At 41.7% G+C, this 16329-nt stretch overlaps 1 protein-coding gene across 1 annotated transcript in view; it reads left to right on the top strand.

Annotated features, from left to right (window-relative positions):
• Positions 1 to 16329, top strand: part of CACNA1D (calcium voltage-gated channel subunit alpha1 D) — a 346288-nt gene that overhangs the window by 54210 nt on the left and 275749 nt on the right. The window lies entirely within an intron of this gene.

Raw genomic sequence — 16329 nt, 5'->3', positions numbered from 1 at the left:
CACTGTGTGCTGAGTGCAGAGCATTTGGGCTCATTGGTCATGGTCCTGAGGGCTCACCTGCCTGTTTGCCACCCCCATTCATTCGCTCAGCAGCTCTTGACTGAGGGCAGCTGGTGCCCAGGGCCTCTACTGGGTGTTAGGAATGTCATTGACAAGGGGGCCCTGGTGCTGGCCCTCTGGGAGCCTGTGATCTGGCAGGGGAGGCAGACTATAATAATTACGGTGTCAGTGGCTCCTCTTTCTCTTCTGTCTCCTGTGAATGTGTCGGGGCAGGGGTGGAGGGAGACTTGGCTCTCTGTGGGCTTCATCTTTCTCCTCCTGGGAAGTCCGGAGACGACTCCTTGGATGATGTCCATTAGAATTCCGCCTGCCTCTGCCCGAGGCCGTGTGTGCTCAGCAGTTGGAGACCGAGGAGGATACGTCTGTGGGCTGGAGGGCTGTGAAGACAGGAGAGACAGGGAGCTTGCTCCAAGGAGACACATTTGGAACCAGCTCTTGAAGATGATGACAGTGGTCCCTCGAGGACATGGCCTTTCCCGTTGGCTGTCATGACCCATAGTGGGATGTCGGCAATTTTACCGGGACCTCTCGTCCTACTTGTGAAATTTTAGTACTGATTTACTTGTTCTGAGTAGAGCTGGATATGACAAGGCAGTAAGGTTCTGCCTTTGTCCCTATAACATCTTCTTCCTACCAGAGCTTTCCCCTAAGTGGGCAGTAATATGGGACCACTTCTTGGCACTGCTGGGCTACCTTTCCAGTGTGAGCGACTGGGCTTGGTCCAGGAAAGAGGGGCTGAGGAGAATGATCCCAGATTTAGCATCTGGGTGGGCAGAGGGAGGTCTGGACTCATCAAATAAGGAAAGTCTTTTCCCCTTGCATCATGGGCTAGAGGTGATTTGCGGACTTCTCAGTGGTTGGTTTTCCTCTTCCTCTCTTGGTTCTTTGATTCATTTTGCCTTATGTCAAGTCTGTTTCCCTTCCTTGTACCTTTCTCTCCTGAAAGAGAATTTGGCAGAATGGCTAGAATCATGTTAAATACACTGGCTTTGTGGCTTCCCTGGGAAGTGATTCCCTAGAAGCTCAAATGGTAGAGTCTGCCCGCCACGTGGGAGACCTAGGTTCGATCCCTGGGTCAGGAAGATCCCCTGGAGAAGGAAATGGCAACCCACTCCAGTATTCTTTCCTAGAAAATCCCATGGATGGAGAAGCCTGGCAGGCTACATACCACGGGGTTGCAAAGAGTCGGACACGACTGAACGACTTCACTATCTTTCTTTTGTGGCTTAGTTGTTGGTATGCAAAGAAATTGAAGAATACACACCTTTGCTGTGATCCTTCACAGAGTGTGTCCTTCCAGAGAACTGAGTTTTCCAGAATGCTGAAGCTGAGTTTTATGCATTGTAAACAGCAAAGTTTTTCTTAATTAAAAAAATCCACCTTGTAAGGGAATTCTCTGAAGTGTATTGCATGTACAGATACACTGTCTTTGTAAGCAGACCACTTGGAACCTCGTCTGATGTTTTCTCCATCACACAGTGTCACTGTTGGGAACTTCAGAGGTTGTTCATTGCTGGGGGAGTGATACCTTCAGGTTGTTTCCCCCTATAGTACAAGGTGCCAGAGTCTCACACTTAGTTCATCCTTATATCTGGGCTTTTCCCCCCGGTTCCACTGTGTTAGGTGTTCTGGGCTTCCCTGGGGTCTCAGTGGTAAAGAATCTGCCTGCCAATGCAGGAGCCTCAGGTTTGATCCCTGAGTCAGGAAGATCCCCTAGAGAAGGAAATGGCAACCCACTTCAATATTCTTGCCTGGGAAATTCCATGGGCAGAGGAGCCTGGAAGTCTACAGTCCATGGGGTCGCAAAAGAGTTGGACGTGACTTAGCGACTAAACAGTAACAAATGTTTGTCGTTACTTTTGCTTGCGCTTTCTCTCTCCTTCTAATCTGTGTGTTTAGGAACAAGAGAGCAATTTATTTGGAAATGTAAGAACAACATCGACCATATAGTGGATTCTTATGGTAGGCACTACAGTAGTGCTTTACACAAATGTTCCCATTTAATGCCCACACAGTTTCCAGGAGGTCTGTAGCGCCATCATCCTTATGTTACAGAAGAGAGGGAACTGAGCAGCAAAGAAGGCAACCACATATCCTTCTGGCTTGAAATACAGCAAATTAATTCAACTGGCATTCATTGGGGGCTTCTATTATACTTGTTTGTGTGTGTGTGTGTGCGCTCAATTATGTCTGACTCTTTGTGACCCTATGGACTGTGACCCTGTGGCTCCTCTGTCCATGGGATTTTCCAGACAAAAATACTGGAGTCGGTTGCCATTTCCTTCTCCAGAGGATCTTCCCAACCCAGGAATTGAACCCAGGTCTCCTGCATTGCAGGCAGATTCTTTATCGACTTAACTACACGAGAAGCCACCACCTATTAAGCATCATTAATTAAAAATAATTTGTAGGGGGTATTAATCAGTAACACTGAAATAGTTTGAATAATAGAATTCCTAAATAAATGGTCTGGTTATTTACAGGACTTCATAAATCTTTGTGCTCTCTTACAGTACTTAAAAGGGATTTAAGCATGAGAGAAACAGTCTGTAAATTAAATTAAAATGCAAAAATAGTCTCATTGCTTTGCGGCTCAGCTCTCCAGACCAGAGCTCCATTGAGTGCAGTAGTCATTTTTGTTTTTCAGCTACACTGATGTCGTAATTGGTGTTCATTTATACAGTCTAATTGTCCTCATCCTGAAGGGCCTTGATTTAAATTTATTTACATTGCTTCTGCCAGATGGAAATGACATGCACCTATGCACTTGAATTTATGTTTGCCTGAGCCTTTGAAACCCTATCGATAGAGTGAACCCAGCACCAAATGATGAGACAGCAGCCTTAGGCTCCTGTTTTCTCCCTGCCACTAACTTGTTGTGGGGCCCTGAGCAGAAACATGACTCTTCTGGGGCCCAAGCTCCTCTACTTTAACATGAGGAGGAAAGGAAATCTGGTGGAATGTCTAGCCTGAGACAGCCTATGAAGAGTGTGTTATGTCTCGAATGGTTGCCACCAGAGCTGCAAGTCTATAGGTGCTTGCTCTGAAGAGAGTTATATAAGCAGTGGTATTTAAATGTAAACCACTAATTTATAAAATTCTCTGAAAGTTGATTCTTTGAAAGATGTTATACTTGCCCTTGGTGTCTTGTGTTTTTTAAAAAAGTTACTTTCTTCATGTTCTTTATTGGCTTTTCAGGCATTTTCTTTGTAGAGAGCTCAGAAGTGGTTTTCAGACCTGTTTCAGATTAATTTATTGTAAATTCTTTTTTTTTTTTTAATTATTTAGTTTTTGTCTTTGCTGGGTCTTCATTGCTGGGTGTGGGCTACTCTCTTATCTGCGGTGCACGGGCTCCTCATTGCAGTGGCTTATCTTGTTGCCCAGCACAGGCTCTAGAGCTTGCAAGCTTCAGTAGTTCCAGTTCCTGAACTCTAGAGTACAGGCTCAGTAGTTGTGACTCACAGACCTAGCTGCTCCATGGCATGTGGGATCTTCCTGGATCAAACCCATGTCTCCTGCGTTGGCAGGTGGATTCTTTACCACTGAGCCACCAGGAAAGCCCCTGTTGTAAATTCTGAACTGGTAAATTTTCTGTTAATGATGTTCTTGTGCTGTCTGTTCCCCTTGGCCCTTTCACACTGAGTGAATTAGAGAGCATGGGAGAGAAGTCTCCTTCCCTTCAAATACTCAAAGGGTTATTTTTTTCTCCTGAGTAGCTCTGCATATCTATATAGGACGGAAGTAGAATAAAAGAAGTTAAAAAGGAGGAGATTTCAACTGAGTACACAGAAGGGTAAAAGCAGCCTGATCATTGTGCTGAAACCTCTGCAGAGATGCTGGGAGGAAGAGATGGTGTGTGCTGTTGGCCTGTTCTGAACAGCCCCTGGTAAAACAAAAAAGACAAAAGAGCGTTTTCACAGGCCCTTGGGGGAAGAGCCTGCTGGAGGAGAGGGAGGAGAACCCAGGATACCCTTCTTGGGCTGCAGCTGAGGGCAGGTGGCAGCAGTGGGGCTGGCTGGCCTTCAAGGTTTCTTTCTGTGCTTGGGTCCACTGAGATGTGGCACTTGCATCAGGCAGTGCAGGGAAGAGGTTAAGTTTTCCTCTGTGTTTTTAATGTTCCCTGATTACCGGAACGTTCAAGGGCAGTGAGTACTGGAGCTCAGTTCCCCAGGAACCATGGCGTGGTGCTGACAGCGTTCATTTCTCCCTTCACCCCAGGTCCAGATCGCTCTCCGTCAGCAGCATCACTGGCGCCCAGAGGCAGCTGAGTCTCCGACTGCATTCCTTGACTCTTAATGAACTATCGGGCTTTCCCCTATAATTGAGTCAGGCAGCCATGTGACCTGCTGCCTGCCAATTTCTTTTTTGAAAAGATGTTCATTTCATGGATCATTTTGAAGATTCTCCATGGATATGCACAGTGGCTTGAGAAATTTGGATAATTTTTTCATTTGTTCTTTGAGATAGGTTGTTTTGTAGTCTTCTTTGCAGTCAGCCACTGTAGACTTTTTGAAGAGGTTCTCTCTTGCCATCTCCATTTTATTGCTTCTTGTCTGAGGAGAACCACGTGAGGAATCCCTAGACCCACATGACCCTAACCTGCTCCAGAGGTGGAGAGAGAGAGAACTGGTAGGAAAGTACAGATTTTTGAATTACGGATATTTTAGTAAAGGGCAGAGAGAGAGAGATAGACTGAGACCCAGAAGTGTTTTTTACTTGTATGAGCAATTATGTCCTTCTCTTGGGGATGGAAATATGTCCTGAAATTTGTTTTGTCAGCTTCCTTTGAAATAAATAAAATTACAGTGATGATATCATTCCTGTTTAAAATGTTTGAATAGGTATCAAGGCAAAGTGATTAGGGCTTAATTGTTCTGCCAGATTTTCTTTAAAACTACATTTTTGGGGGGGAGGGTGGGGTGGGAATTTCTTTGCCAAAAAACGTCTTAAACTGATGAACATATAGTTCTCTTCACTTATTTTGGCTAGTGTTTAATTAGATGACTGTTTTCATAGTTGAGGAAATACATTTGCGTTGGGCCGAAGCCCCAGGGTGCCAGGTTTCAATCCCAGAAAAAAATGTTCTTCTCAGTTTAGTGCTGATGTACACTTAAATAGCACAGGAGCGAGCGCTTTTCCTTGGCCAAGGTCACAGGGCGACTTTCCAGAGGGTTGATTGGTTTCAGAGCTGGGCAGGTTTCAGGTCGAGTGCCCAGCTTGCCCTCCATCTGGGGAGCTGCGGCCCTCCAGCTCCCCATGAGAACAGCTTCAGGAAGTTACCAGGTTCTCGAACCTCTGTCCCCCGGCTGGACAGGGGCAGAGGGGGTAGGGGCAGAAGCACGGTTGCTGCCCATTCGAAGCCGATCTCCTTCTGGTCCCCACTGCATTGCGGCCACTACTGTGTGAATTGCCAGCTCCCACAGAGGTGTGCTTGCTCGTGCTGGGTGCTGGTGATGAGCTGGGGGTTTGGCATAGCAGATGCTGGAATCAACCAGTTTTAGTTTTCCTGAAACCACACTTTGAGGCTTACGCTGATAACATTCTGCAGTTCTTTGCCAGCCCCTGGTCAGGCACCTTTACTGGTTCTCTTTTTACCAAGGACATGAAGGCTGAACTCTCAGCTAATGCTCCATCCACTCCAGACATGCTGGACCTGTTCTTCTCCTGAATCATCTCTGCATGTTTGCCGGGCTGTTTCTTTTCATTGCTGGGTATCTGACAGGAGCCTTGTGTGTGGCTTCGATGGTGGCTGGGTGAATTTTCCCAGGTGTCCTGCCCACCTTTTTGGAACATTGTATCTCCTCCTGAGGCCGCAGATGGAGTGCTGGGGATGTGGGGTCTTGGATGGTAAGGGCTGAGCCAGGACAAGGGCATGGGTGTTTGCTGGGGGCCTGGTTCCTGCTCCTCTCCTGGCATCCTGTTACTGACCTGTTCCCTGGCCCACTCCCCAGAGGAGCTGAGTACGTGTCCTGAAAAATGACAGACTCCAGGCTCTTCTTATCTCTGCCCATGCCCTTGGTGTTTTGTGGCATTCTGCTCCTGAGGCATTCATTCTGCTTCTTAAAGACTGAGCTTTTACCTCCCCAGCCTTCTTGCCTCCAGCTAGAGCCCATGAGTAGGACTGTGCAAGAATGTGCTGGGTTTTCCTGGCTCCCTTCTTTTCTCAGGATTGCCCACAGAAGTGAAGTGGGGTCAGGAGCTGTCCTTTGCCACTAGATTCTTCTGTTTCTGTTCTTGACATATGCAATGTAAGGTTGATTTCATTTTTTTTTTTGATTTCTCTCTTTTTTTTTTTTTTTAGATGTTTAAGGAGTTTTTTTTTTTTGCCCTTTTTTTTTTTTATAAATTTATTTATTTTAGTTGGGGGCTAATTACTTTACAATATTGTAATAGTTTTTGCCATACATTGACATGAATCAGCCATGGGTTTACATGTGTTCCCCTTCCTGGACCCCCCACCCTCTCTTTTTTTTTTGTTTGATTTCTCCTGGTGTTTTTCTAAACTACCTTGTATTCATCTTGCTTGATTTTGGAGTGGAAACATAACATGCTCCTATTTTACCCTCATCTGAACTTGGAACTGCTGTGATACACTTTCAGTTCAGTTCAGTTCAGTTCAGTCGCTCAGTCGTGTCCGACTCTCTGCGACCCCATGAATTGCAGCACGCCAGGCCTCCCTGTCCATCACCAACTCCCGGAGTCTACCCAAACCCATATTCATCGAGTCGGTGATGCCATCCAACCATCTCATCCTCTGTCGTCCCCTTCTCCTCCTGCCCCCAATCCTACCCAGCATTAGGGTCTTTTCCAATGAGTCAACCCTTTGCATGAGGTGGCCAAAGTATTGGAGTTTCAGCTTCAACATCAGACCTTCCAATGAACACCCAGGATTGATCTCCTTTAGGATGGATTGATTGGATCTCCTTGCAGTCCAAGGGACTCTCAAGAGTCTTCTCCAACACCACAGTTCAAAAGCATCAATTCTGCGGTGCTCAGCTTTCTTCACCCTCCAACTCTCACATCCATACATGACCACTGGAAAAACCATAGCCTTGACTAGAAGGAGTTTTGTTGGCAAAGTAATGTCTCTGCTTTTAAATATGCTATCTAGGTTGGCCATAACCTTCCTTCCAAGGAGTAAGCGTCTTTTAATTTCATGGCTGCAATCACCATCAGCAGTGATTCTGGAGCCCCAAAAAATAAAGTCTGACATTGTTTCCACTGTTTCCCCATCTATTTCCCATGGAGTGATGGGACCAGATGCCATGATCTTAGTTTTCTGACCGTTGAGCTTCAAGCCAACTTTTTCACTCTCCTCCTTCACCTTCATCAAGAGGCTCTTTAGTTCTTCTTCACTCTCTGCCATAAGGGTGGTGTCATCGGCATATCTGAGGTTATTGATATTTCTCCCGGCAATCTTGATTCCAGCTTGTGTTTCTTCCAGCCCAGTGTTTCTCATGATGTACTCTGCATAAAAGTTAAATAAGCAGGGTGACAATATACAGCCTTGACATACTCCTTTTCCTATTTGGAACCAGTCTGTTGTTCCATGTCCAGTTCTAACTGTTGCTTCCTGACCTGCATACAGGTTTCTCAAGAGACAGGTCAGATGGTCTGGTATTTCCATCTCTTTCAGAATTTTCCACAGTTTATTGTGATCCACACAGTCAAAGGCTTTGGCATAGTCGATAAAGCAGAAATAGATGTTTTTCTGGAACTCTCTTGCTTTTTCGATGATCCAGCAGATATTGGCAATTTGATCTCTGGTTCCTCTGCCTTTTCTAAAACCAGCTTGAACATCTGGAAGTTCATGGTTCACGTATTGCTGAAGCCTGGCTTGGAGAATTTTGAGCATTACTTTGCTAGCATGTGAGATGAGTGCAATTGTGCAGTAGTTTGAGCATTCTTTGGCATTGCCTTTCTTTGGGATTGGAACAAAAACTGACCTTTTCCAGTCCTGTGGCCACTGCTGAGTTTTCCAAATTTGCTGGCATATCGAGTGTAGCACTTTCACAGCATCACCTTTGAGGATTTGAAATAGCTCAACTGGAATTCCATCACCTCCACTAGCTTTGTTCGTAGTGATGCTTTCTAAGGCCCACTTGACTTCACATTCCAGGATGTCTGGCTCTAGGTGAGTGGTCACACCATCATGATTATCTGGGTCGTGAAGATCTTTTTTGTACAGTTCTTCTGTGTATTCTTGCCACCTCTTCTTCATATCTTCTGCTTCTGTTAGGTCCATACCATTTCTGTCCTTTATTGAGCCTATCTTTGCATGAAATGTTCCTTTGGTAGCTCTAATTTTCTTGAAGAGATACACTTTATTATTCTTTATTGCATTGTAATTGGCCTGAAATACTATATTAGTTTCAGGTGTGCAGTATAGTGATTCCATATTTTTATACATTATGAAATCATCATGATTCTGGTTACCATCTGTCACCGTAGAGTTATTACTGAATTTTTAACCATAGTCCCTATGCTGTACACTATATCCATGTGAGGTATTTATAACTGGAAGTTTGTACCTCTTAATCTCCTTCAACTATTCTACTTCTGCCTGTTCTTCCAACACCCTCCCCTCTTGCAATCACCAGAATTGTTCTCTGAATCTCTGATTCTGTTTTTTTTTTTTGGATCATAGAAATAAATGAAATCATACTGTGTTTGTTTTTCTATGACTCATTTCATGTAGCATAATACTCTCTGGGCCCAGCCAGGTTGTTACAGATGGCAAGATTTCATTTTTATATATCTGAGTAATATTCCATTGTGTATTTATATATATATACCACATCTACTTATCTATTCATCTATCAGTGGACGCTAAAGTTGTGTCCATATCATTAACTGTTGGCAAATAATGCTGCAATGAACCTGGGGGTGCACATATTTTAGAATTAATATTTTCATTCTCTTTGGATAAATATCCCTAAGTGGAATTGCTGGATTTTAATGTAGTTCTGTTAGGTTGGTGCAAAAGTAATTGCGATTTTGCATTGTTGAACTTTGCTGTTTGATATTGGAATGCATTCTTAAATAAATATGTTATACATAATTTTAATGTGCATTTCTCACTTTGTGTTTTTTTTTTTTTTTTTTGCTAATGACATTACTTGCTGTTTACTTTATATTTATTTTAGACTGAAGAAATGACGTTAGACAAAAAGCAAATCCAAGCAATTTTTTTTATTTGATTTCAAAATGAGTTGTAAAGTAACGGAGACAACTTGCAACATCACAATGCTTTTGGTCTAGGAACTGCTAACAAACATACAGTGCAGTGGTTGTTCAAGAAGTTTTGCAAAGGAGATGGGAGCCTTGATGTTGAGGAGCATAGTGGCCAGCCATCAGAAGTTGACAGTGACTGATTGAGAGAATCGTTGAAGCTGATCCTCTTACAACTACAGCTACATGAAAAGTTGCCAAAGAACTCAACATTGACTATTCTACTGTTATTCAGCATTTGAAGCAAATTGGAAAGGTGAAAAAGCTCAATAAGTGGGTACCTCGTGAGCTGACTGCAAATCAAAAAAAATTGTCATTTTGAAGGGTATTCTCTTATTCTACGCAGTGAACCATTTCTCAGTTTGTGACATGCGATGAAGAGTGGATTTTATACAATGGCCAGAGATGACCTGCTCAGTAGTTGGACCAAGAAGAAGCTCCAAAGCACTACCCAAAGCCAGACTTGCACCAAAAGGAGAGTCATGGCCACTGTTTCGTGTTCTGCTGCTGGTCTGATCCATTATAACCTTCTGATTCCCAGCAAAACCATTACATCTGAGAATTATGCTCAGCAAAATCAATGAGATGCACTGAAAACTGCAAGGCCTACAGCTGGTATTGGTCTACAGAATGGACCCAGTTCTTCTCCATGATGATGCCTGAACTCAAGTCGCACAACCAACACTTCAGAAGTTTAACAAATTGGGCTACAAAGTTTTGCTTCATCTGCTGTATTCACCTGACCTTTCGCCAACCAACTACCACTTCTTCAAGCATCTCAACAACTTTTTTCAGGGAAAACATTTCTGCAAGCAGCAGAAGGCAGAAAATGCTTTCCAAGAGCTGGTCGAATCCTGAAGCATGGATTTTTATACTACAGAAATAAGCAAACTTACTGCTCATTGGCAAAAATGTATTGATTATAATGGTTCCTATTTTGATTAATAAACATGTGTTTGAGCTTAGTTATAATTTAAAATTCATGGTCTGAAACCACAGTTACTTTTATACCAACCTAATATAAAATTTTTTTTGAGGGACTTGCATACGTTTTCCATAGTGGCTGTACCAACTTATATTTCCAGTACTGGTGCATACAGGTTCCTTTTTCTCCACACTCTCACCGAAACTTACTTGTTGTCATTTTTTTGAGGTATTGTTGATTTACAATATTAGTTTCAGGTATTTCACAATTTTTATACATTCGGCTCCATTTAAAGTTATTACAGGACTTTCCTGGTGGTCCACTGGCTAAGACTCTGTGCTTTCAATGCAGGGGGCGTGGGTTTGATCCCTGCTTAGGGAACTAAATCCCACAGGCTGCAACTGAGGGTTTGCATGCCACAACTAATGATCCCACATGGCACAGCTAAGACCTGGTGCAGCCAAATAAATAAATAAGTTATTACAAAATATTGGCTGTGGTCCCCGTGCTATACAGTATATCCTTAAAGCTTATCTATCATATACGTAGCAGTTTGTGTCTTTTAATCCCCTACCTTTATCTTGACCCTTCCCTCTTCAGTCTCTCCACTGGCAACCTGTAATTTGTTCTCTATACCTGTGACTTTGTTTCTGCCCTTCATTTTCAGCCTGTATGTGTCCCTTGTTTTGAGGTGGGTCTCTTGTAGATAGCATATATAGGGGTCTTGTTTTTGTATCCATTCAGTCCTGGGTGTTCATTGGAAGGACTGATGTTGAAGCTGAAACTCTAATACTTTGGCCACCTGATGCGAAAAGCTGACTCATTGGAAAAGACCCTGATGCTGGGAAAGATAGAGGGCAGGAGGAGAAGGGGATGACAGAGGATGAGATGGTTGGATGGCATCACTGGCTCGATGGTCATGGGTTTGGGTAAACTCCGGGAGCTGGTGATGGACAGGGAGACTTGCCCTGCTGTGGTCCGTGGGGTTGCAACGAGTTGGACACGACTGAATTAATTCTTTTTTATGTGATTATAAATGGGATTATGTTATTAATTTCTTTTTGATGGTTTGTTGTTAGTGTATAGAAATGTAACAAATTTCTGTATGTTAATTTTGTTTCCTTCACCTTAACCAAATTCCTTGCACTTTAGTAGTTTTTGGTGGTGTCTTCAGGATTTTTTAGATATATATTTAGAATGTATCATGTCATCTTCAAACAGTGGCAGCTTTACTTCTTCATTTAGAATTCAAGTTCCTTTTATTTTTTTCTTGTCTGATTGTGGCTTGGACTTCTAATACTGTGTTGAATAGAAGTGGTGAAACTGGGCATCTTTGTCTTATTCTTGATGTTAGAGGAAATGCTTTTAGCTTTTCACAGTTGAGTTTGATGTTAGCTTTGGCCAGACCATTCATGACCTTTATTATGTTGAGGTATGTTCCCACTATACCCACTTCATGGAGAGTATGTTTTTTTATGATAGATGGATATTGAGTTTTGTCAGAAGGTTCTCTGCATCTATTGAGATGATCATATGTTTTTTATTCTTCAATTTGTTAATGTGGTGTATTGCATTGATTTTATAAATATTGAAGTATCCTTGCATCTCTGGGATAAATCCCACTTGATTGTGGTGTATGATCCTTTTAATTGGATCTGTTCAGTTTGGCTTGCTGATGTTTGAGGTTTTTCATCAGTGATATTGGCCTATAATTTTATTTTTTCATGATATATTTGTCTGGTTTTGGTAGGAGGATGATGCTGGTCTCATAGAATGAGTTTAGAAGTATTCCTTCCTCTGCAGTTTTTTGAAATAGTGTGAGAAAAATGGATGTTAACTATTTAAGTGTTTGGTCGAATTCAACTGTGAAGCAGTCTGCTCCTGGTCTTTTTTTTTTGGAGTTTGTAAAATTACTGATTTAATGTCATTACTGTTCATATTTTCTATTTCGTCCTTGTTCAGCCTTGGGAGATTATACATTTCTATGAATTTGTTCATTTCTCTTAAGTGGTCTATTTTATCTTTATATGTTAATAGTTATTCATACTAGTGATTTATGACTCTTTGTATTTATATGGCATTGGTTGTAACTTCTCCCTTTTCATTTCTGATTTTATTGATCTGGACCCCCACCCCTCTTTTTCTTGATAAACTGGCTAAAGTTTTATCAATTTTGTTTATCTTTTCAAAGAACCAGCTTTTGTTATTTTTTTAGTTCCTTTAGATGTAAGATTAGGTTATTTATTTCAGATTTTTTTCTTGTTTCCTGAGGTAGATTTGTATCATCATAACCTTCCCTATTAGAACTGCTTTTGCTGTGTCCCATAGATTTTTGGATCATTTTGTTTTTGTTTTCACTTCTCTCCAGGTATTTATTTATTAATTTTTTTTTGTTTTTTACTTCTTCCTTGATTTCTTCAGTGATCATTGGTGGTTCAGTAGTGTATTGTTTTGCCTCCATGTGTTTGTGTGTTTTGCCGATTCTTTTTTCCTGTGCTGCTGCTGCTGCTGCTAAGTCGCTTCAGTCGTGTCCGACTCTGTGTGACCCCACAGATGGCAGCCCACCAGGTTCCGCCATCCCTGGGATTCTCCAGGCAAGAACACTGGAGTGGGTTGCCATTTCCTTCTCCAATGCATGAAAGTGAAAAGTGAAAGTGAAGTCGCTCAGTCGTGTCTGATTCTTCAAGAGCCCATGGACTGCAGCCTACCAGGCTCCTCCATCCATGGGATATTCCAGGCAAGAGTACTGGAGTGGGGTGCCATTGCCTTCTAGCCTCATAGTGTTGTGGTTGGACAGGATACTTGATACAATTTCAATTTTCTTCAATTTACTAAGGCTTGTTTTGGGACCTAGTATGTGATCAGTGCTGGAGAATGTTCCATTTGCGCTTGAAAGGAATGTGTATTTTGCTGCTTTTGGATGTAATATTCTCTGTATATCTATTAACTTATTGACTGTAGATGTATTAATATGGCATTTGTTATCCAAATGTTATTGACCAGAGATGTTTCAATAATCACTTACATAACAAATTGCCAGCTACAGGCATTAGTTTCTGCAGAAATCCCTTGGATAAGGTATTAAGTCAGTCTGGTCTAAAGTGTCATTTAAAGCCAGTGTTTCCTTATTTATTTATTTGTGGTCTGGATGATCTGTCCATGAATGTAAGTGGGATGTTAAAGTCTGTTAGTATTATTGTGTTACTGTCAATTTCTTCTTTGATGTCTGTTAATGTTTGATTTGTGTATTTGGTGGTCTTATGTTGGGTGCATACACATTTATAATTATTCTTGAATTTATGCTTTCATCATTATGTAGTGTCCTTCTTGTAACAGTCCTTGTTTAAAATCTGTTTTATCTGATAAAAGTATTGCTACCCTGGCTTTATTTTGATTTTTATTTTCATGGACTATTTTTTCCCATCCTTTCACTTTCAGTCCATGTGTATATTTAGATCTGAAGTGAGTCTCTTGTAGGCATCATAGATATGGGTTTTGTTTTTGTGTCTGTTCAGTCACCCTGTGTCTTTTGATTGGAGCATTTAGTCTGTTTTCATTTCAAGTCTGTTTGTTTGCAATCTATGTGTTTGCTATATCCCTTAACTGCTTATTGTGGCTATAGATGCTTTTACTACTTGTGTCTCTTAACCTTCCTACTAGCTTTGTGTTTATTAATAGTTGGTTTATTACCTTTAATGTATATTTGCCTTTATTGATGAGCTTCCTGTTTCTAATTGTGGCCTTTCCTTTTTTGCTTAGGGAAGTCCCTTTAACATTTCTTGTGAAGATCTGTTTGGTGGTGGTGCTGCTGCTGCTGCTGCTGCTAAGTCGCTTCAGTCGTGTCCGACTCTGTGCGACCCCATAGACGGCAGCCCACCAGGCTCCGCTGTCCCTAGGATTCTCCAGGCAAGAACACTGGAGTGGGTTGCCATTTCCTTCTCCAATGCATGAAAGTGAAAAGTGAAAGTGAAGTCACTCAGTCGTGTCCGACTCTTAGCGACCCCATGGACTGTAGCCTACCAGGCTCCTCCATCCATGGGATTTTCCAGGCAAGAGTACTGGAGTGGGGTGCCATTGCCTTCTCCGTTGGTGGTGCTAAGCTCTTCTAACTTTAGTTGTTGTTGGTTAGTTGCCAAGTCATGTCCAACTCTTTGCGACCCCATGAACTGTGGCATGCCAGGCTTCCTTGTCCTCCACTGTCTCCTGGAGTTTGCTCAAACTCATGTCCATTGAGTTGGAGATGCCATCCAACCATCTCATCCTCTGTCGCCCCCTTTTCCCCCTGCCCTCCATCTTTCTCAGCATTGGCATCTTTTCTAGTGAGTTGGCTCTTAGCCTCAGCTTTTGCTTGTCTTAAAACTTTTGATTTCTCCAACAAATCTGAATGAAAGCCTTGATGGGTAGAGTGTACTTGGCTGTATGTTTTTCCCTTTCATTACTCTAAATATATTGTGTTACCTGGTTCTGACCTGCAGAGATTCTGCTAAAAAGTCAACTGATGACTTTCTGGGAGTTCCTTGTACACAACTTGTTGATTTTCCCCTTGATGCTTTTGATATTCTCTCTTTATCTTTAATTTTTGCCATTTTAATTACAATGCGTCTTCATACAGGCTCTTTGGGACTCTTATGTGCTTCTTGAACTTGGAAGTCTGTTACCTTTCCAAGGTTAGGGAAATTTTCAGCTATTAGGTCTTCAGATAACGTTTTCTGCCCCTTTCTCTCTCTCTCTCCTCCTTCTGGAACCCCTATCCTGTGAATATTAGTAAACATGATATTTACTAATCTGGGACAGCAACATGATATTGTCCCAGAGATCTTGTAAACTGTTCTCATTTGTTTTTATTTCTTTTTTCTGTTCAACTTAAGTGATTTCCACTACTGTCTTATAGCTCACTGATCTGTTCCTCTGTATCATTTAATCAACTATCAATTCCTTTTAGTATATTTTTCATCACTGTTTTTGGTTCTTTATATTGGGCTGTCCAAAAAATTCCTTCAGTTTTTAAGTAAAAATAAGATGTATTTTTCATTTTCACCAAGAACTTTATTGAACATGTTCATGGTTTTGTTTCACAATCTTCTACCGTTTTGCAGGCAACTTCATAATTCCATCTTACCAAAGCTTTTCATCTTTTTAAGCACAGGACTGTTCCAGGTGCCTTTTACAGTCTTCCAGGGAATTGAAATTTTTCCATTAAAAGAGAATTTTGTAGAGACTAAAATAAATGGACATCTGAAGATGCAATCTGGTGAATATAGTGGATGAATCAGAACTTCCCAACCAGGTTGTAACAGTTTTTACCTGATCACCAAAGAAACATGCCATCATTGTTATCCTGATGGAAGATGATGTGTTTTCTGTTGACTAATTCTGGATGCTTTTTGTCAAGTGCTACTTTCAGCTGGTCTAATTGGGAGCAATACTTTTTGGAATTAATTTTTTGGTTTTCAAGAAGGAGGTCATAATAGAGGACTCCCTTCTAGTTCCACCATATGCACAACATCACCTTCTTTGGTTGAAGACTGGCCTTTGGTGTGGTTGGTGGTGGTGGTTTATTTCAGTTGCCCCCTGATCTCTTCTATTCCACATTATTGTAAGTATCCACTTTTCATTGCCTGTCACAGTTTGTTTTACAAGTGGAACATTTTCATTATGTTTAAGTGGAGAACCACATGCAGAGGTATGGTTAAAAAGGTTTTTATTGCTTAACTTATGTGGAATCCAAACATCAAAGCAATATACATAACCAGGCTGGTGCAGATGATTTTCAGTGCTTGATTTGAATGTTTTGAGTTTGTTGGCTATCTCCTGCATGGTATAATGTTGCTTGTTCTCAGTTAATGTCTTGATTTGATTGCTATCAACTTCCACTGATCTACCCAACTGTGGAGCTTTGTTAAATGAGAAAGTTTCAGCATGAAAAACTTCACAAACCACTTTTGACACATTTGATCAGTTACAGCATCTTCCCTTCCCCATACACTGCACACATCTTTTTGTGTGTGTGTTTCAGTTGCATTTTTACCTTTGTTGAAATAATAAAACATAGTATGCCAAAAATGTTGCTTTTTTCTCCCATCTTCAATATTAACGTGGATACACAAAATACA

Source organism: Giraffa tippelskirchi, chromosome 9 (assembly GCF_054371585.1).
Source record: "Giraffa tippelskirchi isolate mGirTip1 chromosome 9, T2T-mGirTip1v1.2.pri, whole genome shotgun sequence".
In the NCBI taxonomy this organism is placed as follows: Eukaryota; Metazoa; Chordata; class Mammalia; order Artiodactyla; family Giraffidae; genus Giraffa; species Giraffa tippelskirchi.
The sequence above is the reverse complement of the archived record's forward strand: the minus strand, read 5'-3'. Positions and strand labels throughout refer to the sequence as shown.